Raw genomic sequence first — 24573 nt, 5'->3', positions numbered from 1 at the left:
AGCACAACGCCTTAAAGAAATCGGTCATCTCATTGACATTAACAAATTTCACTTTTCCCCTGACATGAACGAACATCAAACTGCTCAAATGAAGGCGCTACTTTCTGAATATGCTTTTCTTTTTCAATGGCACGACAATGATTTTACAAAAATACCCACCTTTTCGGCCACGTTAGACTTAGAATCAGACGTTCCCTTTCAGTCCCCCCAATTCGTCATTCCACATAGACTTAGACCGCGAGCAAGAGAACTCGTCCTGCGCCTCATTAATCAAGGAGTGTTTGAACAATCAGATTCTCAGTATAGAAATAACATATTATTTGTTTTAAAACCAAATTCCAAAACTGAGCTAAGGGCCGTTTTTGATCTCAGGGGCCTTAACTCCCGTTCCAGAACAATAGCTTCTCCTTTGGAAGATATACAGGACGTTCTAGAGTCTCTTTCTGACTCAGTCTGGTTCAACTCCTTTGATTTACACTCCAGTTTCTATCAATTAGACTTAGATCCCAAGGACAGACCGGCCACTGCGTTCTCCATTAAGGGTCTTTCTCTCCCTTTCAATCATCTTCAATTGACATCTGTTCCTCAGGGTTTCAAAAATGCCTCCATTTTACTTCAACAAGCTCTTCAAACCATTTATAGGGACATCTTCCCCAACAACATTACATCATTCGTTGACGACATGTATGTCCACGCAGATTCGTTCGATCAGATGATGATTGTGCTTCGTGCCTTCTTTCAGCAAGCCGCCAAACATTCTCTGCTCTTTAACATTAAAAAATCAGTTTTCGGATCAAAAAGAATTAAATGTTTAGGCCATATTATTGACAATCACACTCTACAACCTGACCCTGATAAGATTTCAGCTTTAGCTCAGGCACCCAGACCGGCCAATCTCAAAAACCTCAAAAGCTGGTTAGCCAGTGCAAATTTTTTCCGACGTTTTTTCAAAAATTTTTCCATCATTCTTGCACCCCTTTATCAGGCTCTGTCAAACAATCCTAAAAAGCTCATCTGGACTCCTGAGCGCATTCAAGCGTTTGAAACAATGCAGAAACTTCTAACCTCACCCCCCGTACTTGCTCTATATTCCACCCGCAATACACACCACATTCTCATGACAGACGCCGCATCAGTAGGCGTCGGGGCGGTGTTATTACAGAAAGATCTCACTACTAACATTGTGCAACCTGTTTGCTATGTTTCTTCTAGACATCCCAAAACCGTTTCCCCCCTTCCGATCTTCCATCAAGAATTATATGCAGTGTACTTTTCTCTCCGGAAATTAGAAAAATATTTGTTAGGCCACCATTTCACCCTAGTTACTGACAATATTTCTCTTCTTGCTGTTCGGAAAACAATTGTTCCATCCCCAAAAATTTTGAGATGGTTAAACTACATTAATACATTTGACTTTACAATCAAACATGCAAAAAGCCATCAGAACCCCATAGCTGATTATCTTAGTAGAAATCCAGCTCCTCTTACGCAAGACACGATAGACATGGACAATGAAGTTGTGCCTGATTCTGTACTTCTAACTATCGATAACAACTTGGACCTATCTCGCCTACAGGGTGAAGATAAATTCTTCTCCAAAATTATCGAGACTCTTAACAAACGAGACGAGACAGATCCTTCATTCCAACGTCTCAACAAACAATACGTTATTCAGAAAAGCATACTTTACAAAAAACTGTACCGAGTACCTAACTCTCGATTACTGCTCTGCGTACCCGACAGTCTTAAACCAGCTTTATTCGATGAGTATCATGACTCAATGACTCACATAGGTTTTACCAAGATGTATTGGATGTTGCGATACAAGTATTTCTTTCCGCGCCTAAAATCATGGCTAGCTCAGAAACTTAAATCATGTAAAGGATGCGCCATCTTTAAACGCAATTACATGCCTAATAACCCCACAATTCAGCGTTTTCCTCAGTCAGGCCTATTTGAAACATTTTCTTTGGACCTAGCAGGCAAACTAATACCCAGCGATCCCGAAGGTTTTCAATACTTTTATGCAGCTACGGATCACTGTACTGGATTCACCATTACTCATCCCATTACAACTCCAAACAGCGACAACTTCATCAATTTCATCACAAACCATATCATTCTTCCATATAATACTCCTCGCACAATCTACTTAGATCTTCAGAGTTCACACCGGTCTACAGTATCGTTAAACTTCCTCAAGTCTCTTAACATAACAGTTAAGTACGGCCTACCCTATCAACATCGTTCTCTAGGCACAGTCGAACAAAGATTAGGCTCTTTGCAAACGAGTCTCAAATTTCTGTGCCAAGACAACCAGAAATTTTGGCCTCGCTTCCTTGCGCATGCCACTGCGGCTCTGAATAAATCACCCTTAACTTCCATTGGTCTATCTCCTCATTTTCTGCTCTATGGCGTTCATCCCACTTTACCATTAGACAATTTGCTACATGTTCAACATGAAACTTTGAATACTAATGATCGCCTACTTGCACTCAAAGAAATGAGGGACCTCGTTGAATTTCGAAAACACCAAGTTTTCACTGATCTGAAGAAGCACATTGAGAAGGTCAAAAATCCAACACAGTTCTTCCCTGACAGTTTAGTTATGGTCTTAGATACCTCAACAAAACCTAACACTTGTAAGCCATTATCCCGTCTTTATAAGGGACCCTACAAAGTGATTTCGAATGTCTCGGCTGATGAGTATCTTCTAGATATTGATGGGAAGCCAACGGTCATTGCTAAGACCCGTTTGAAACTGTACATCCCACCTACAAACCCAGACCCCGAATTTGAGTATAAGTACAAGCGCTTTCTCAGTACCTCTAAATAGGATCCGACCACGCATTACTTCAAAACCCAACTACCAATTACATTCACGTTATGTTTTGATTATCTACTTTAACTTTCCTAGTGAAACATGATCCCTTTCTGTAGTACCACACTGGCAAAACTTCCGACTTTGTCTCTCGTTATGCCATAATTACAGATACAGGTAGGCAACACACATTACAGGCAATATTTCTCCCGTGCGGCATTTTTTTTCTTCCGGTAGATCATTATTATTGCATATGCTTCGTCTCCTGTTTTTAGGCAACCTGCTGTGCATGCACTATTTCTCCCGTGCAACGTCTCCTAGTTACGCTCATAACAAACTCTACGCTTTTCCTTCTCCCCATAAGCAATATACCGGCATTATTCATTATTCACGTCATTTTTCTTTCCTAGACGCGTAAGGAAAGACTCCATCTCATTTCCTTCTTGCGTCCTTTTTTGGGAACGGCTGGTCCGACCCCACTTGATATCACTAAGGTCGCTAGGACGAAATGCTTTCTCTCATCCCAAACCCATACATTATAGTCAATATATCACCATTTTTGTGACATTTTTTTTCTCTCTCTTCTTTCAGGTTTATTCTCTCCATCCTATTTGTATCAGCTTCAGGCACGTTCATGCCCCAAGGCGTACAGTTTGTTAATGGCATTGACTATATTCCCCTTCCCCAAGCGATCCCCTATTCCCAAACCTTTCCTTTAATCTATAACATTTCAACACCTACCTTTCAGTCTATCAATTCAACCATAGAATGCAAAGCTAATACTTCCCGGTTGTGTACCCATTTTCAAGATTTTCTATCCTCAATAAATTCTCTGTCTAATGACATTCAAACTTCTACATACTTGGTTAAGTTTCTTTCTAACGAAACCTCTTCTTCACAGACTCCGAGACCCCAAAGAGGTCTTTTTAACTTCATCGGATCAGCATTAAACTTTCTCACAGGAGTTGCTACTGAAGACCAAATACATTCAACTAAAATTAATTCCGAACAACTAAAGACACACGTACAAGAGCTTGAAAACCATAAATCTGTTCTCAGTTCTAAATTTTCTGATATTTCTTATCATCTTCTTCCTTCAAAGATGTGCAAACAACGGTTTCTGCTCTCATTGCCGATGAGACACGCCTACTTGAAGCCATGCGCACGGATCACTCCTCTTTTGTTACTTTCTCTAAAATGTATTTAAAATTTGACAACGCGATCCTCCTTATGCTTCGTCAGTTACTTTGCTTAATTAATTTTAACGACATTTTTGACCAATGTAAAGAAAACCGGTTATCTCCTTAAATCATACCAGTTCATCAGTTACATTCTGACTTACATGATTTTAATCTCAAATTGGTTTCAAAAAATTTACGCGTCAATCCCGTTTTGACAGCACCGATCATTTACACCCTACCCCTTACCACTTGCTATTTCTTTCCCGATCATATCATTTTACACGTAAAACTCCCTGCTATTCCCCTCCATACGCTACCACGTTTATTTAAATTAGTTCCCTATCCGGTTGCGTCAGCTCAACAAAATTGCTATTTACAGCTTCCTTCGAATTTTGTTGTCTTCATGGATAAGCAAGCTATCCCTTTTTCTCCGGCTGATCTTACATCTTGTTCCTTCTCATCTAAACATTTCTTGTGCAAAATTCCTACTATTTATCATCATACAATAGCTTCTTGTTTACACACTTTGAAATATCAACATATATCGGGCTTACTAAAAAACGCCTGTTCTTACAGCTGCACCCTCACACAACAGTTCACCATCACCCAAGTATACGATCATCAATTTATTTTAACCAGACCACCCAACAACCTTCATTATCTTTTCCTTAATGGCACTGCCACGCCATTATACATTAATAATTCTTTAAATCTCCGTGTTACTTTACCCTGTGACACAAGCCTCCATTCAGGAACTATCGAACTCATACCCCGCTCTCATTTCTGTCTACCGACCACAATCATTCCTGTCCATTTAGTCCTTCATCATATCCATATCATTGATTCCGATTTACTGCTCTTACCCGCTGATAGGATTCTCCCTTATAACTCCCTTCAAAATCTTCCCCTTAATTTTAGCCACCGCATAACACCAATCACAGTTACCAATTCTTCCTTTCAACCGCCAACTTGGCTTTCCTGGCTTCCCACGGACGACTATCCCACCATCTCTATCTCCTTCTCTCTCATCCTGTTTTCCCTCTCTATGATGAATACCCTCTTCATCTATATTTTACATCGTCGTACACACCAGTTACCTTTAACACCTACCACAACTCAGCCACCCGAACTAATTCCCCTTAACTCACGTTAACTCTCCTTCCGCATCTCTTCCTAAAAAAAAAAGACAATCTAATTACTAAATCAAACAATTTTTTGGTACTTACCTCGTACCCTGTCCTCCGCCATTTTCATTCCTCGTTCTACATATCTTAACAAATCCTCTCATTATGATGTTAATAAAACACAAACCCACCACCACACATTCGCGGACGGCACACATTAATTGCCATTGCTACTCGCGTCTCCATTTTTTTTCTCAACACCCGTATACAAGCTCCTTTTGCTCACGACTGGCAACCTCATGCAGTTTCTCCCGAATCATTTGTCTTCCAGGTCAACTTACGGTACCTTGGCCAGGAATAAACTACGTCTCACTAATATATATATATATTTTCTTTCTGTCCTACTTAATGGCAAATTCACTCTTCATTTCTATACTTCTTCTACTATAACGGAATCTTTCGCTATCCACGACCATACTTCCGTACACACCACACACAGTAATAGTAAACATGATCATAATAAAAAAAATAAATAAATAAATAAAAATAAAATGAGGGGCTCATCTCTTACAATTTTTTTTTCTCTCTCTTTTCTTTTAGCATCCTCTTCCTTCTGGTTATACCCGGTGTTGCAGCTGGCGACTTTATTCCCATATCTTTATACATTGCAATCCCCCTCATCTTTTTCTTCTGTATCATTGGTGGCTTCTTTTATATCAAGTTTTTTTCAACTCATAAATTTCGTCGCTCCTTTACCCATCCAACGCCTACCCGCCACACTTACACCGTATCTTACACACCTCCCGCTGCTCCTAACCCAACCTATCTTCCTCTTTTTCATACCAATAATGTCACACACCCCGGAATCTCCGTATCTCCCTAAAGATTGATTAGGTGCCTTCTTCATTCCAGTACGCCATTATACGTATTTTTACGTTATCCCTTTTGTTCCTTGTACGTTCCTTTTGCAATAGCATTACTCTTCTTCCTAATTTTCTCTTCTCCCTTTTCTTCTTTCTTTTAGTCTTTTTTTTTTTAAAAAAAAAGTTTTCACAATGGTCTTTAACAAGTAATTCAGTGCCTCCTGTCATGTAATTTCTTTTCCACAAACGCACCTTGGCTACCCATCATCTTGCTACCCGTTTCCATGGATGATGCCTACCAAGTCGCAGTTTCCTTTTCTGGATGATGGACCTCACGACTTCCAGACCACAAGATGCTGTCCATTTTGGCTCAAGGATCACGACTTCCAGATAGCAGACTTCCAGGAGCTAGTCCTGACTCTCGACGTGCTGCACTACCACGATCAGGATTTCCCGAGTTCCAGCCTTCCCGGATACACCATTGCGATCACGCTCGACATCTACACGGACCCAGCAGTTTTAGTGATTTTTTTTTTCTCGTGTGTGTGTTTACTAGTGCCTCCTTCCTCTAGTGTTTTTTTTCTCTTTCTTTTGTGCACCAGCCCCATGGTTATAAAGGTCTTAAACAATGAAACATTTAAAGGGATTCTATGTCACTGGTTCTCATGAACAGTTGACCATTGTACTTTATTAAAAGGGGGATTATTATATTCCCAAAAAACATTAAACAATGAAAAGTTCAAAAATTATTAAACGTGCATACAATATGTGACGTCTCCTTCATGAAGAAAAAATAACAATTTAATCTATCTATAGAAAATCAAAACAGCACTTTCAAGGTGACTATTCTGGAAGAAAGTAAAAACACATATTTTCTCATTATCAAAAAAATCACACAAAGTGCCTTTCTAAATTCCAAAACAGTTTTGTGGCAATATAAAAACTAGTGTTTTAAGCAAAAAGATCATTCTACCTACGTCCGACAATTGTGAGTTAGGTGTATCGAATTCACGTCGCGCAGGAACTGAGAACACAGAAAATTCCAAGATGTGGCTACCAGGACTGGCATCCACTACAGAACGTTTGTGAGTATGCTTTGTGTTATCGAATATTACATGACTTTATTTGAGTGAAGGAAGGACCACAAAACATTAAAGGACACACACGAGAGAACCAAGGACTTCCCCTTGGTGCTTTTCTTTCCACTATATTACTTTGTTATATATCATTATCCTGTATATATCATTTGTTTTTATATCAATATCTTCTTAGGTGATGGTTCTAATAAATATTACAAAATGGAAGACATTTTCCTTCTAATTGCCCTTTTAATATAACTAGTAGCATAGCGTGACAATTTACAAGCAGCTTTAAGCTCTTGAAGCTGCAGCAACATATTAGTATTACAGTTATATTTTTATATATTTTTTCTTTCTTTCTTTTCTGTATCCATATTTGTAAATATTATATATCCAATTTTTTCCTTTTGTAAATATTTTGTATGCATTTTAATCTGTAACTTTAAGATCTGACGATTGTAATGCTTTAGATGTCCTCTGAAGTTTCTGCAATAAAGATGATATGAATATGAATATTGCGATCTTGAGAAAAATCTCAATGGACACAGCTACAAATCACAGACACTTTGATCACTACAGGGTCACTTATTTGAAAGCAGCCGAAGATAGTGATATTCAGGATTTTGATGAAAATGACTGAAACTGTGATATGTCGTAGATATTATGATGCTGAGATAAAGTCTTAATACGCACTACCACCAATCACTGACCGTTTGGGTATTACAGGGCCATATTTGTGAAAACCGAGAAGGTAACAGTATTCTGGATTTCGGTAAAAGTGAATGAAACCGTGATGTGTTATAGATATTGTGATTCTGAGAAAAAGTCTTAATTTGTACAATCATCCAATACTGACCGTTTGGCCACTGCAGAGCTTTTTTTTTTTTTTTTTTTTTTTTTTAACAAAGAGCAGAAAGTAACCGTGTTCTGAATTTCGGTGGAATTGCTTGAAAGTGCGATATGTTGTAGATATTGTGATCTGGAGAAAACGTCTTAATTAACAGAACCACCAATTACTGACCGTTCGGTCAGTAAGAGCCACTTTTTTGAAAGCAACCGATCCGAAAATAGTGATATGCTGGATTTCGGTTGGAATGACAGCAACTTTGATATGTTGTAGATATTGTCATTATGAGAAAAAGTATTAATGGACACAGCCACAAGTCACTAATTGGTTGGGATCCACAGGGTTGCTTTCTTGGAAACAGCCAAGTATAACGACGTTCAGGATTTCTGTAAGAATGAGTAAATTTATATGTTTAGATCTTCTCATCGTGAAAGTTTTAATGGACACAAGCATCAATTGTTCACAGTATGGCCACAAGAGGTCCAGATTTTTGAAAACAGCCGGGTATAACGATATTTTTGATGTAAATGAATGAAACTGTGATGATAGATGTCATGATCCTGAGAAAAATTGTCTAGTGCATTCTAGGGTTTTCTTTTGTCCCTCAAGATGAACATCAGAATTTTGTCTATGCTTAGGTGATGTTAGACGCTACTCTTCCCATCCCTCTTCCAGGTTGTTGGATAGGACTTTTCGTGGCTACATACAATTCCACCAAAATTCCAGAATATCTTTCTGCTGTTTTAAGAAATGTGTTCCTGTAGTTGCCAAAGGAAAGCGATTGAAGGTTGTGTTCACTGAGACATTTCCTCAGGATCACAATATCTAATACAATATGTCACGGTTTCAACCAATTCCACCAAAATCCAGACCTATCTTCTGCTGTTGTCAAACAAAAAGTTATCCTTAAGTGGTCAAACGGTCAGTGATGGATGGTTGTGCCCATTGAAACTTTTTCTCAGGAACATATCTCAGTTTTAAGCAATTACACCGAAATCCAGAATACCGTTACCTTCTGCTCATTTAACCGTTACAGGACGAACGGCTCAAGGCTTGAGCCAGCAGTTTAAACCTCCATCACTCCGCTCCTAATTAACCTAAGGATATGATTTAGGTGTCTATCTCTTTAGGAAGCATTAAAAGTTCCAACGGTGTGCATTTCGTCTACATCGGGAAGCCAGCAGTGGAAGGGTAGGGGGAGAAGTTGGATGTACTAGTTCCCCGTCCCCCTCAGCATTTGAGGAATGAGGCTCTCCAAACCAAAGGAGCTACAAGCATAAAAAGTGGTATCAATAAAGGTAAGTAATCATCCTAACTAATGATACTCTGTGTATTTCCATTCCTGTGCACAACAAATAACAGTGTTGCCAAATTTGAGAAAATGTATTTCTTATTTTAATTTGTTTTTGAATTTCTTCTTCTTCTTCTTTTACGGGTTGGGAACGAGTGGCACAAAAGTTACCTCCTTGAAATCTGTTTCTCATAAGATTTCAAATGAGGTATAGCTTATGTCTCTGTGCCAATTAGGGACGTCAGGGTAGACCAAAATATTTCGAAAAATATGTACATTGTGATTCTCGTAGGAAACACATTCGGAATTTTTTCTCACTTGGTATTGAACTTTCGCCCTTCACTTTTTACATGATTGTACCCAATGTCTGCCGTACATGTGAAAATATTTTTGCTGCGTACGAAAAGTAACATTGTTGCCAGCTGTTGACAAATCTCCAAAAACAAAAAATCTCATTTTCTTCAAATTTCCGTCTTTGTTTATTCTACGAGTTTGACACGAATAGTACAAAAGTTAGTTCGTTGGAATCTGGTTTCATAGCCTTTACAAAGAGACATAATTCATGTAGCTGTGAGAATTAGAAGGGTACAAGGGCCGCCAACATAAAGGTCTGCGATTTTCATGAAATCCCTTTCCGTCCTGCAAAAAAGTGGCCCTATAGTGGCCAAATGGTCAGTGATTGATGGTTCTACAAATTGAGACTTTTTCACAGCATCACAACATCTACAACACATCACAGTTTCAGTCATTTTAATCAAAATCCAGAATATCACTATCTTCGGCTGCTTTCCGAAAACTGGCCCTGTAGTGGCCAAACGATCAGTGATTGGTGGTTATGTCCTTTAAGACATTTTCTCAGGATGAAAATATCTACAACATGTAACGGTTTCAGTCATCTTTACTGATATCCAGAATATCGTTATCTTCGGCTGTTTTTTAAAAAAATGGATATGTAGTGGCCAAACGGTCAGTGATTTTTGGTTGAGCCTATTGAGACTTTTTCTCAGGTACACAATATCTACAACATATCACGATTTCAAGTAATTCCACCAAAATCTAATTTCCGTAAGGATTGTGCGGGGTCTTTTGTCATTTCGAAGAGAGACATTGCCCCCTAAAACTCTTTTTTCGTAAAAACGACAAAACCCGTATTTCCTACATTGAAGTCATCTTTGCATCGGGAGACTTTCGTTTCTTTAATGTTGCCCTTTTAGTCAAGGGGACCCTTTTTTAAAAAGGGACCCTTTGACCCCCTTAACTTATATTGCAAGAGAAACAAGTCGATTTATTTTCGGTCTAGTATATAAGTGTAAAGTTTGAAGAAAACTCCGCGACGAGAAACCCTTGCGAAGCTACCTCCTTTACATTTTCAGTTTTTGGACTTAACGAGTTTTTGCCCCAAAGTCTTCAATGATATCTATCGATTGACATTTTTTAACATTTTTAATTTATGTTGTAGAATTTACATTCTTACCCTTATGAAGAATAACGTGCATAGCATGCAGTAAATAACTATAACAGCATTTACCCTTACTAAGAATGGCTTGCATAGTATATAGTAAACAAATACAATCGCATTTACCCATACGAAGATTTGCTTGCAAAGCATATAGTAAACACAAACAATCGCATTTACTCTTACGAAGATTTGCTTCCATAGCATATAGTAAATAGATACAATCACATTTACTCTAACGCAGAATAGCTTCCATTACAATTGCATATTGACTGAATCACTGTTCTGTAGTAACTTCTTCAAGATCACTTTCTAATTTGGATTTCGTTCATGTGATACTTTCAACTAGAAATTTAAGAGGCAAAAGCCACACGATACCTAGTTTCGCAAGAAATACGAAAATGTAATTCAAAGCTATAATCAGAAATGGCAGCATTTGATACTCGAACAAAGTGCGAGAGCTTTCATTTTTCATTGAAAATGAGGAAAGTAATGGTGAATATAACATAACATTTTGTACTCATGTCCAAAATGATTGTCGCATATTTATAACTGTCTTCTTATAAGAATATAATTTGATAATAAATTTTGCAGGGTACTTTTAACACTGATACTATGTGTATAATCGGGAAATGTATATTTGTGGTAAATATCATAGGAAAAGTATTGTAAATACGAAAATTAGAAGGAATAAAACAAGATGTTGTTAAATGGACAAGAAAGTATTATTTTCGTTTTATTGTTCTTATTTACTGCTATTTTAACATGAAATTCGCCACAAGCATGTCTTTGTCGATTATACATATACTAACATTATATGTAATACCGGGCGAATTCGTTATCAAATTATATTCCTATAACAACATATTTATAGGCATGCGACAATAATTTTGGACATGAGTGTTCATATAGATCAATATAACAGCCAATATTCTGTTGAAGATAATCAAATAAACTTATATTTTCATCCTCAAATATAATTGTGCACATGGTATTCTCCATATTATGCTTATGTTGGAATTGCTTTTTCTATATAGAAAACTGTGTTCCCACTTCTTTGATTATGATTGCATCCCAACATTGAGCTATACAAACGTCTTCAGTTTCGTTTAATAAGAGACTATTAAATAGATGCCAGTAATTCTGGATCAGTCTGAAAATATCTTCAGAATAACGATTTAGGATTATGCTTTACATCGGGAATCAACATTCTGTGGACGTAAGAATCACAAATCTGAACACACAAAAGTATTTAGTGAACGATTCGGCTCTACCATGACCTAACAACTGCAGTTGTGTTAGCTACATTTATTCGTTTATCCTTTTCATGACGAATTATATGACACGAATGATATATCTCACATATCTCTCATATATTCTGTTGGATTTTGCTTTAAGATATGTCCTCCCAAAGTTATACTAAGCAGCCCAGTATTTGACTGTAGTGTGTAAAGAGGCACTGTAGTTCTAGATATGCGGTACGTGTTCGTTGATCTGTATTGAACCAATCTTCTCTAAAACAAAATTAAAAAAGAAATGAAATTTTACATAGTACGTAAATTTCAAATTATCTCCAACCATTGTTAGTTCTCAAGAAACAAATACAAATAAATAATGGACACAAATAGCCTAATCTGAAGATTTGGAATAATAGATTGACTTCCGAAGGTTAAAATATCTTGGATCAGTTACAATATAACATAGGAATAGATAGTTCCAAAAATTCGGGAATCCTCGCACACACTGTTCAGTGTTATATTAATATTTGGTCAAAGTCAGAGTTCCAGTGTAATGCAAGTAAAAGAAGTAATACTCATTTCCATTTAATTTTAACGTCCTACGTTTCGAGGCTGTGAGGCAGTGGTGCTGATGGTAAACGAAGTAGTGAAGTAAAGAAAGTGGGGTAAAGAAGACGGACTCAGAAAAAAATGACAAAGAATAGGAACCACACTCGCGATATTTGTCCTCGAAGAAGCGAAGAAGAACCAGTCAGAGTACTTATCATGATAACTCTACCACTGAGCCATCGCGACCCCCACGCACTAAAATTTATAATAATACTACGTAAGGGTACATATTTCGAAATTTCAGTGTCATATATCCAACAATCCCTGCTTTAAATATCACATTATGTCAACGTTGTGTATTTCGAAGAAAGGAAAACTAAGTAAATAAATTATATCACGGAAATAAGTAAAAAAAACAAAGAGTTTTTCTACTCTGTTATGAAATTGTATACCAATTTTGCAGATAGAAAGACATAATTGTCTCAAATGAATAAAACCACTAATATTTAATATTCCCCAATTCTGTGAAACCATAACTTTTCCCCCTCTTAAATTTATCTCAATATTTCAGGAGCATAGTAAGAATCCGAGGATAATTAAACTGTTATTTGTAATAGAATTAAATTTCTTGGAAAAGGCATTGAACATATTTCACCTTGAACTACATTATTTATAAGTAAAAGCTTACGATATTACGTGTTTGTTGGGAGCTTTACGGAATGAAAAGATGTATTCAACTTAATTAAGAAAAGAGTTGGTCGTTCATTAGAAAATTCTTTTCAGTTGTAATTAAGTTTGCAAACTCATAGTTGCTGGAAATGACAACACATATGTATGTTCGTCGCTAGTCACACCAAAGTTCGTTTTACTTAGTGTTTGCTCATTATTTGGATAGAATATATATAAAACATGTAAAGATAGAGGAGGCAAATGCAATAATTTAGGACTGTCACTTAGTTACCTATATTTCACATCATAATAAACAACCTTGTTGCGCTTCAATTAAGCATCCACAGCATCATGAATGATTACTCACTCTCTCACAGCTATAATGTTCGAAGGTGTCTATTCAAAATGTATGATTCAGCCTTCCAATCAAATGAATGTTGCTGGAGTTTGAATTACTTTTATAAGAATAACACGGTGGGTATGATCAGTACACGGCTTCCATGGTTATTTGGCTATTTCAAATCTGATATTTATATATTTATCTTCATAATTTGAGTTCCAAATTTTCTTTGTCCATTTAATTAGTAAATGGAAGCAAACGTTATCATCGATTCTTCTGCTATAGTGTACAAAATTGAGAAAAAATGTGTCTTGAAACATTATTTTCCGGACATATTCTCTTATCGAAATGTTTTACATAGGATACACCAGGATTCTAGCAAAACACTGTTTTCCATGTTGTTCTGCTGAGTCCTTTTAACAATTTTACCCTTTGGACTTTTTAGCTGATAATATTTCAAGGCATAATCTGCTCGTTCATCTCTTTTCCGGAAAACACATGAAACTGGCTAGTTAAAACTCACTCTCAATTCAATATTACACATAGCAATCAGCATATGAAAATTAGCACCTGAACCTCTACTAATCCAAGTCACATTTGAATTCTCTTGTGTGTTTCAATGACATAAAATAACACACATAATACATGATAAATTATGTACTGAGTTCAATGAAAAATATTTTTTTCTTCAGCATACTACAACATTACATAGCAATAGCATTATCACTTCTAATTTGAAATTTTACTATGAAATTTTCTAACGTTCTTCTTACATGGTTAGCAAATGTAAATAAAGTAATTACAATTGACGATCATTACCAGATAAGCGTGAAGTCAAACTTTCAATAAGTATTAAACGTACGACATTTTTGCAATAAAATCAAACTGCTTTATAGTTTTATAGCTATCTATAGCTCATTTGTTTAAAATTGGCACCGGGACGACCTGTTTCCTACTTTTTATTAGTGTCGACTTATGTAAATAGCACGTTGAGACGCTGCTTTCATTCTTACTGTTGCAATACCAAAATACAATGTAATTAATTGAACCTACCGAGCAGAAGAGAAGTGTGATAAGCAAGAACGGGAAGTAGTGTGTGCTCTAAGGATAGTAACGTAGGGACAACAATTCTAAAACAAATTCTGAACAAGAGAAATTACATAATATCAAACAATGGTTCCGAGCCAGGGCAGGTTACTGCTTAAAATTCGTGCCTCAAGGAAAACAAAGTTGATGTAGAGAAATGAAGTAACTATTCTGTACAAAATCTTCGTCACAAGTATACAAACTTAAAGATCTATTGAAACACAATTGCGTTGATACCTAAGTGTTGTCCATTAACTTGTACAGATGAGAAATGAAATTTAGGATTTTTTTCAAAAGCAACTTTTGCCAAGTACAGTTGATGCATAAGCAGACGAAAGCCCATAATGTACTCCGTCAAAGTTAACCATTATACTATCTTTACACTACTACGAAAAACTATATAAGATTGTAACTTTACAATCGGAATATACATGGTGTTTCAAAACAACACCGACCACATTTGGGAGATGATACATGACACCAAGATAAGACAAAAAAATAAAGACCAACCTGGGTGCACAAACTTCCTTTCGGAGAGCTCCTCCGTGGTTAAGCAGTTAGCGTACTCGCCTCTGGCGTGGGGGACCAGGGTTCAGATTCTACACTAATCAGTAGGTCCCGTCTCGTATAGCCTCGCTGATGAAAAGGGACGATAAACTCAAAATCAAATCAAATCTTCCTTTCGGATTATAGGCTGCCGGAAACATGCAAAAATGAATTTAAAGGTCCATTGCTCCAATACTATGGGACCCACCGTAATCGGGTCAAGACTTCACTTAAGAACCAATATGTTCCCTATAAAAAATATCCACGTTTGGGAATCCTGTCGCACTTCCCCAACATTTTTTTTATAGAGGTAGTTGGTGAGTACTTCAATTTATATGCTAGTAGCGAAACTCCTTCTATACAATTTGTTGCTTGACTACCACAGGATTTTGAAACATGAATTTTTGGATAGGGCACATACTAGTTCCTAAGTGAAGTTTTCACCCGACTACGCTAGGTATATAGTATTGAGCTCTGGAACTTTAAAATTCATTTTTTTTCGCCTATAACTCCAAAAAGAAGCATTTGTGCACCCACATCGGTCTATACTTTTTGTCTTATCTTGGTGTCAGGAATCACCCTCAAACGTTGTCGTTGTTGTTTTGAAATACCCTGTATATTACTACATATTACAAGAAATATCATCAGATGCACGCGGTTTACAAATCTTTGCTCTGTGAATGATTGTTCTTTCTACCAGGGAGTAGAGGTTTATTAAAAGAAAAAGAATATGATGCTTTCAACCTTTTTGACCAATACGAAATCAAGTCTTAACACTCCATGGCTACCCTTTTAAAATTTATCACTCGAATTTGAACCAGATGAACACTGACACAGTGATGCCGATTGTATAATCATATAAATTAATTCCATTTTGTTTGTGGCTGGACAGTAACCAAGTTGGAACAGAATTTCTAAGAACTTTTACTAGATTATAATAGTGTGCTGAAAATTGTAGAAAATAGTCTATCATTTTCATTGCAGTATTAAGGAGAATATTAGTGAAGATGGTAGTTAATATGGCCTCATAATATTTGCTGTATTATGAACATTTCTGGGGCAACATATCTTAAAGACAGTTACAGATAGCGAGAAAGTGGTGAGGACAATCACAATCAATAGCTGATCACCTTTGCTTTTAATAACAATAGTTAAATTTATAGTTGATTTCGTGATATTTGAGATAATGCAGTAAATTTAAAAGCGTTTTCACAATTTCCTTTCGACTTAATAGTGAACAAATTGTAACAATTTCTGAATACTATTTAATAACCACAAATGTGTCACTGTAAACATGAATCAGAGAAACGCTCCTTTATGTAGGAACGGTTACATATTTAATGCTTATATGAAAGTCGTTATAGAACAAAGGGCCCAGACGTAACTTAGTTTAACTCAGATAGCTTTTATGATAGCACCAAGTGATTTTGAAACTTGCGATAACTAACCCTTTGGGGATCCCATGGTACTTTTTGTACCATACGGGGTGTTTCATGGTACATTGCGTTATAACTCTCCTATTTGAGCTTTTTCTTCCGTTTTTTTTTTTTGTTTTTCAAGTCCAGAGGCATTGTAGAAGACCTTACGTATGGTTCCACACCTTCCTGCGTCCAGACATAGGAGGTGATGACGTCATAATTCTAAAATCTATATTTTCGTGTAATATTTTTTGGGGGGTTTATGTAAAGTATTTATTTCGGGCTTATTTTTGCACGTAGAAGATTGAAATTTTGCACAAACATTCAGTCCACCGAGTAGTATTTACCAGATTTCTTTTCAGATTACTGCGTTAAAACACGGGGGGATCCAGAGGGGCAAAAAGCTGAAAAAAGGGATATTTTTACCAAAAAATCTCTTTCTTCACGATCTTCCCGCCTTAGATACATGATGGAGACAAATGAATGGTACCACCTGAAGGGCAGTTCTATTCTGAAGAGAATGATGTTCGACACCTGGCCCTAGGATAATTAGGGAAGTGTCAGGGAATTTTTATCAAAATATACTTCTGTATACGGGAATTTTGGACATTTTCGGTATTATTTTTTGCGGGCTTATTTTTGCACCTAGATGATTGAAACTGCACACAAACATTCAGTTTACCGAGTAGTATTTACCAGAATTTTTCTCAGATCTCTGCGTTAAAACAGGGGGGTCCAGGGGGAGGAAAACTTGAAAAAAGAATATTTAGACCCAAAAAAGCCCTTTTTTCGGGATTTTCCCGCCTTAGATACACGATGGAGACACGTGAGTCATACCGCCTGAAAGGCAGTTTAATTCTAAAAATAATGATGGGCGAAACATGACCCTAGGGTAATTAGGAATGTCTCAGGAATTTTTTTTACCTGAGATCATGGTGTTTTACGGTGATTTGGGGCATGGTGGGAATTCTTGATAAAATTTTTCCCGCCCTTAGTATTCAACATAGAAACTTGAAATTTGGCACACACATTTAGTATACCAAGTACTATTTATCAGATATTTTTTAGATGCCTACGTTTGCACAGGGTCGCTCCAGAGGGGCCCAAAGTGCGAGAAAAAATTTCCCTCCAAAATTTTCCCTTTGACATCATATTTCCCTCTCCTGTTATATGGTGTGAGCATGCAAGTGGTACCATTTGAAAGCCATCTCTATTCTGAAGAGAACGAGGTATAAACCATGATCCTAGGATAAATAGTGACTATGCAGTAGCTGCTCGACTGAAAGTCTAAAAAATAGCCCAAAAAGTCGGGTACCGGAAAGGGCTAACCGTAATTACTATTAAATAATTCTTTGAGTGCAGTTGGGTTAACATACACCATAAAACACTCCGTCATACACGTTTTGACTAAGAAATAATTCTCAGAAGTTCGGTTGCAATTTGCTCACTGTTCACTAAAGAATAGAATATAAAAATGATGAATTTTGTCTCATGCTCTACAATGTTTCAGAAACTTCTGTAAATTTGACTATCACTATTACAACCAAAAAAGATCAAGAATTCACTGTTACCAAAATATATCCTCACCACATTCAAGCTATCTTGTAGAGTTTATATGTTACGCCTCCAAAAGGCACTCATAATACAGCAATAATACAAGCTGCTATATTAGCCACCATCTTGAGTAATGTTCTATCTCAATACTGCAATGAAAGTCTGTTTTCCATTGTTTTCAGCTCACTTTTATGAATCAGATATGATTCTCAAAATTCTGTTTCAATTTGCTCAAGAGGCTTTGATATTTTACCTACTAATAAACTATTAATGGTTGTGGTTTGAATCAATAACTCTCTATTTTGTAAAGGAAACCACAGTATAAAGTGCTTCACATCGTATAGGTTTTATACCACTAGGAACAGTTCTATACCACTAAGCATTGCTTAGAATTGAGACAAATGAAGCCAATTAAACAAAATAGAAAACATGAGTTTCCCAATATATCGTTCGAGAACACGTCTCGAAGACAAATAACTTGTAAATATAGATTAACACAAGATATGTACTCAAACTTGGTATAGTTTATTTAGGGAATAGCATATATTAAGTAATACACAATAGAGTGAAAGACATCAACAAATGGTTATGTCATGCTATTCTACCTAGTACCTTAATCCAACTTCATCTTAGAAACTGTATCTGACTGTTATCACTGTATTAATCCAGTAACATCACAAATATAGTACGTTTCGGTGATTTCAGACAGTCACTGAATCCGAACATCCTAAGCTTACGGTTATACTGTCTTTTCATGTGTAATGTGGAGACTTCTTGTGAAGCCCATTTAAAACACCGTACCTTCCTACAGTTCAGTGCTGAGTAGGAAGTGTAAAGAGTTATACGTAGGTTCGATGGTGGGGTAAAGAACTAGAAAAAGGTAGGTTCATGCATTTATTTTGACCTGATGTAACTTTTGAGTGGAATATGTTAAGGTTTCGCACAAAGTGGTTGTCAGTAAATGGTTAAGTAAGACATATATCAAAACAAAGACTCTACTTTCCTCGTTACATGTTGGAAGAATTCCATGACTGCGCCCGCCTGCGCAACTCGTGCACAAACTTATGGTGCTCAAAATGACTGATTCCGGACGTTGAGGGAAGGATTGAATCCGGACACGTTTACTAACTACGTTAAGCTGAATCCGGACAATGTGATTAATCAACTAAGATAATTCAGAACATGCTTTCCACGTTTATGAGTGTGAAATAGAAGCAGGAGTTCGAGCAAAGTGTGTCAAATCGCTCTAAAGTTCTCATGAGTAAAAATGGTCGGAGTAACGAAGATTGTTTCCTTACCTGGTTAGAACACTTTGCTTCATGCATTCCAACTTGCAACACTCTGCGGCCATATGTAGATTTTAGGCGGCCATATGCCAAATAGTTCACTGTCGACATGTCCGTTTTATGATGAACATAATATTAACCTATCTCTTTCCTTCACACTCGAGCCACCGGTTGCTTCCTTTGGATTCGACGTCTGTTAAAGTGCTAAAGATGGACATTTCAACAAATTCATGGACGAACACGGTATCTCCCAAAAATGATCTTTGGTGAACTGTTCCAGAAAGCCTGATATCGTGCTGCAAGTGTTGATGCTGCTGTGAATGGATTCTGTGCCACCAGTATATTCCCGTTTGAACCACAACAAGTTCGGGAATATTAATTTCTTTTGTCAAATGAATCTGATCCACTAGCAGCTGGAAACAATTCCTCTTCTGCGTCATCAGACTCATCTCCAAACACGCCTTAATCGCCTTCAGATTTCTCAATTAAACAGTTCCTACCTATTCCTGCTGTTGCTTCTCGCAAACCCACAGACCAAAGGTCAGGCGTTGTGAAAAGATAAAGTGTCACGTAATGCAGTTTGTTGCAAAATGCCTCCTCTAACTCAATCGAAGGTATGAATGAAAACAACTGTGAATTTTGTGGGAAGAATTATTTTGCAAAATCACGAAGCAAATATGGTTCCTGGGTGTCTTATAAGACGTGGTTTCATGAAAGATTTGTGGACGGTGGTAAAGAACCGTATTTTAGCTGTGGACAATATGTCTGAATTATGACTACTCTTCATGAAACTGGCAGACGTAATTAACGCAAGAAAAATAAATGCTAGTCTCAGTGCACATATACAATTTAGTAATAATCTAGTTGTTACTTGCAAAAAATAGTAGTACAATGTAACAGAAACGAGATTACTACGTATAATGACTAAATACTATAGTAATAGTTACACTACCGTGTATTTAGTTTCGAATTTCAACAGTAAATTAATTAAAATAGAAATTGCCATTAGTAATTTGTATGTATTCATAATGTATTTCTGTTTATATTCTGTACTTATCATATTAGAATGTTAGTGTAGCAAGATAGTAAGCTAAAATACACCTACCATGTATATATTCTCATTCAAAGTTCTGTGTCCGGAATCGCCAACCTACTGTCCGGATTTACCATTTCAAATTTGCAAATCCACTAGTTTGTCAACTTTTGGAAAATTATTTTTTATTTTATTTCTTAGATTGACAATCCAGGAAAACTATTTCAGTTGTACATGTATACCAACATATCTTTAAATAATATGACGATGTATTGAATTGTTTTGTTTAGTGGGGTAGTAGTAAAGGAAACAAACCCAAACTTACCTTACATCTCACTGCCATCTTTCCTTGTTGTCTAATCCGACCAAAACTTAAGTTGACAATGATTGACAATCCGGTGGTATCTACATATGTAGTGGCCATTATCAAAAAGTTGATATCGTCCTAGGATGTTTTCTTCCAAAAAATTCAGTTTCTTTTACTTTTGTTGACGCGATCGTTGGACTCTTGTTTACTCGAACTTTGCGTTTCGCGATAGACCTTGGTAAACTGGCCATAAGTAGCTGAAGAAGAAACTTGACATCACAATATTCATCTTTGTGTTGAGACCCTCTCTCGGGGGTAATGGTCTCACATGTGTGGTTATCTCTACCTATTTCTCCTGTTTTCAAATGTAAATTTTGACGTACAATGATGTACCGAGCTTTGCTTTACAGAAGTGTTTACAAATTGTGTTTTATTCAATATAACAAAGTATGCATGAATTATTAGTTTGAAGTGATTTCATGATGACATGATGGTCTCATGGCAGCAGAGACTGTTATAGAGGAGTCGGTTTCACTTAGGGAAATGACCGATAATGTGAATAACGGACGAGGGTTCTTGGAAACGTGAATACACATCCTACAGAGCTAGATTTCTCGCTCTGCAACAGCATCAAAGCCCAGGGCTGAAAAAGTGACCATCTTTTCCCTCACTAAAATGAAATGAAATGAAATCCTTAAGTTTTACGTCCCACGGTTATGCCGGTTAGGCTAAAGGAGACGGTGATGATGAGAGATGAGTGAAATGGTGGAATGAAGAAAGTGGGAGGAAACGGGAGAACCCCAAGAAAACCCACGAGCACGGTGTTTGTCCACCACAAAGTTCACTTGGCGGAGGCTGGGATCGGACCCGGGACCCCAAGCACCAGAGGTGAACGCTCTACCACTGAGCCACCGCGCCCCCTTTTCCCGCACTAACCCTTCATGAAATAACTTTCATTATTTTCATAAGTAAACAAAATTAAACTTATTTCTAGGTCAAGACAAGACATCTAGAAGCTGGAAATGTAAATGCAAAGTTCTCACTTTGAAAGAAGTGCTTTTAATCTTTGGAAAATCTTTGTCACCACAAATATATAAGAGGGAATAAGATTAACTACGCTGAATATATTGAATGCGTTCAAGTATTCGCATACAATAGTATAAAAGAAATTCTGAAATGTATGTAGAAATAAATGTGTCCCATCTAGTGCAATTGGGAACAGATCTCTAACATGACATTCACACATAAGTAATTCAAATTCAACCCTAATTGTACTGGGTAAAATATATTCTAATTCCCATCCGATCATAACATTATTCTAATCGTGGCTGAAATGGTAGAAAGTTTTCTCGTTTGAAACTGAATGACACTCTTGTTCCACGAATGCCATCTTGAATTCTAGCGTTCAATTTGAAGAAATAGGAATCATTTACTTGCTCAATTGACTTTTATTGAAGTCTAGCCTAAGTGTTATTCTTTCGCCTTCAATGAATGCTTTCAAGAGAACACATTCACTTAAATTAACTCACAGTATTATTCTGTTCTTTATTATATAATTTATAATTCTTCAGATAAATTACTGGCATCAATTACCAGCTCTGCTAGGCTAAATTAATTAAAAATAGTAATAAGTTCTATCAGTAAGTCACTTTTTGCCATTACTAAAGCCTTACCTGATATTGGTTATTTTTAATCTTTTTTATATTTCCACCTCGTCCTTCTTTCTCATGCTGCTTGGCTGAATTCGGATATTGAAGGAATCAGAAGTGTCACTCTTAATCTCAGCAACCCGAAAACTATAGGTTATTTTCTATCACTTTATATATCTCCCCTCCTCTCCTTCCCCTAAGTTGCAGTGCTAAAGTAATATGATAAAATCTATGCGAGGTCCGAACCTCATCTATGTTGAAAATATGATCGAGATTGGTCAGGTGATTCAAGAGTGATGAATTCAAAAAACAGCCAATTTCATTCTCATTTTTTGAAATATATTTTGCCCTAGTTGGACCGTCAAAGTGAAATGACGAAAACCGTCCTAGGCCCGAACCCCATCTATGTTGTAAGTTTGATCGAAATCGGTCGGGTGCTTCAAGAGTTATTAAGTTTTATTCATTTCTATATATGTATCTCCCCCTCTGTCTCCTCCTCTCCGAAGTTCAGTCTTCAAAGTAAAATGATAAAAATACTTCCCAGGCTCTCGAACTACAGGTATGTTGAGAATTTGGTTGAGATCTATTGGGTGGTTCAATAGTTATTAACTCACAAATATAGTAACTTTCATATATATATATATATATATATATATATATATATATATATATTGATTTTTGTATATCCCCCTCTCCTCCTCCTGCCCTACGTTGCTCCTTTAAAGTGAAAGGATAAAAAACATCTCAGGCCCGAACCGATTCAATGTTGAAAATTTGATCGAGATCGGTCGGGTGATTCAAGAGATTTAAGAGTCCCAGACATGGTCACTTTCAATTTTATAATATAGATTTCTTTTCCATAATTTAAACTGTCTATATGAAAGAAGTCCTGCGTGAACGACTGGTTAAGGTCCAGGACAAACCACCCAAGTTAGAAACTTGAAATTCTGATAATGCGTGAGATTTGTGACATAAGGTACCAATAAATAAGAATTTTTGATATTAGAAGAGGAAGGGAGGTAATGTAAGTGTGCAATTATTATAATAAAATGCTACTTTCTCCAAATCTCTGAAGGATAGACATGGAATTTGGCATATGGACTTTCCATTTAAAATGATTGTGCACGTGTTTCACCATGTTTTTGATATTTTGTTTAGAAGATAATCTAAAAGGTAGGAAGGTAAATGGGTTAAAGTTGTTATAACAGAATGAGCATATCTTGAATCCTTGAAGGTTAGAAACATGAAATTTTGATATTTAGGTTTTTCATTCAAAGTAATTAAAGCTGTTTAAGAAGAAAGGAAAAGAGTGAGAGTTACAATTGTTAAAATAAAATACACGTATCTAGAAATCTTTTAAAAGTATAGATTAGTAATGCAAGGAAAACTGGCGAGGGAAGTTATTTCACAGGATAAAACGTATTCAGAATTGGGTTCCGAAACATATGAGGAAATAGAATTTACTGTTTCTCAAAATGACAATGTTTTTATAGATAATTATTATGTAGATGCAGTCAGTTTGAGTAGGAAAGAAACATGTGAGACTGGTGTTAACAAGGATAGGTGGTTTGATCATGACTATGCTTTAACTAAGACAAAATTAATTAAAGAACTTGAAATTTTGAGGTTGCAGATGATAACATTTCTTTACATAGTCTCCTGGTTAGCTTATTACAGCAGATTATGATTAATACTGAAAATGTGTTGAGGGGGAAACTGTAAACGATGTTAATAAACAACTAAGTGATCTTAAAAATGAGAAAGAGAATAAAATAGAAATATTAGAAAATGAAATTGAATTGTTACAAATTGAGATAGAAAATATGCAAAGGGAAATTATTAACAAGGATATGATGATTGACAAAGAGAAAGCATGGATTAATGAAATGTGTGCGGTAAATGAGTCTTCTCAAAAGGAGATAGAAAATAAAGATAAAGAAATTTCCATAATTAAAATTAGCAACCAAAAACTAAAAAGCAGGATTATCGGGCTTGAACAAGAAAGGGTTGGTATTGACAATAACTATCAGAAAAGAATTACAGAGATATTTAAAGAGAAAGAAAATGAAATAGAAAAGTGTACTAAATAGTTATTGGAATTGAAAGATCATATCATATTTTACGAAAAAAGGGTTAAAGAATTAGAAAATAAAATTAACGATCAAAAAATAGCTGAGGATTACAATAGTGTTGCAACACTGACAGAAGTAACTCTATTTTTAGATAAAGAAATTGT

The sequence above is a fragment of the Thermobia domestica genome, chromosome 2, assembly GCF_964235325.1.
Source record: "Thermobia domestica chromosome 2, izTheDome1.hap1.1, whole genome shotgun sequence".
Lineage (NCBI taxonomy): Eukaryota > Metazoa > Arthropoda > Insecta > Zygentoma > Lepismatidae > Thermobia > Thermobia domestica.
Note: the sequence above shows the minus strand (reverse complement) of the source record.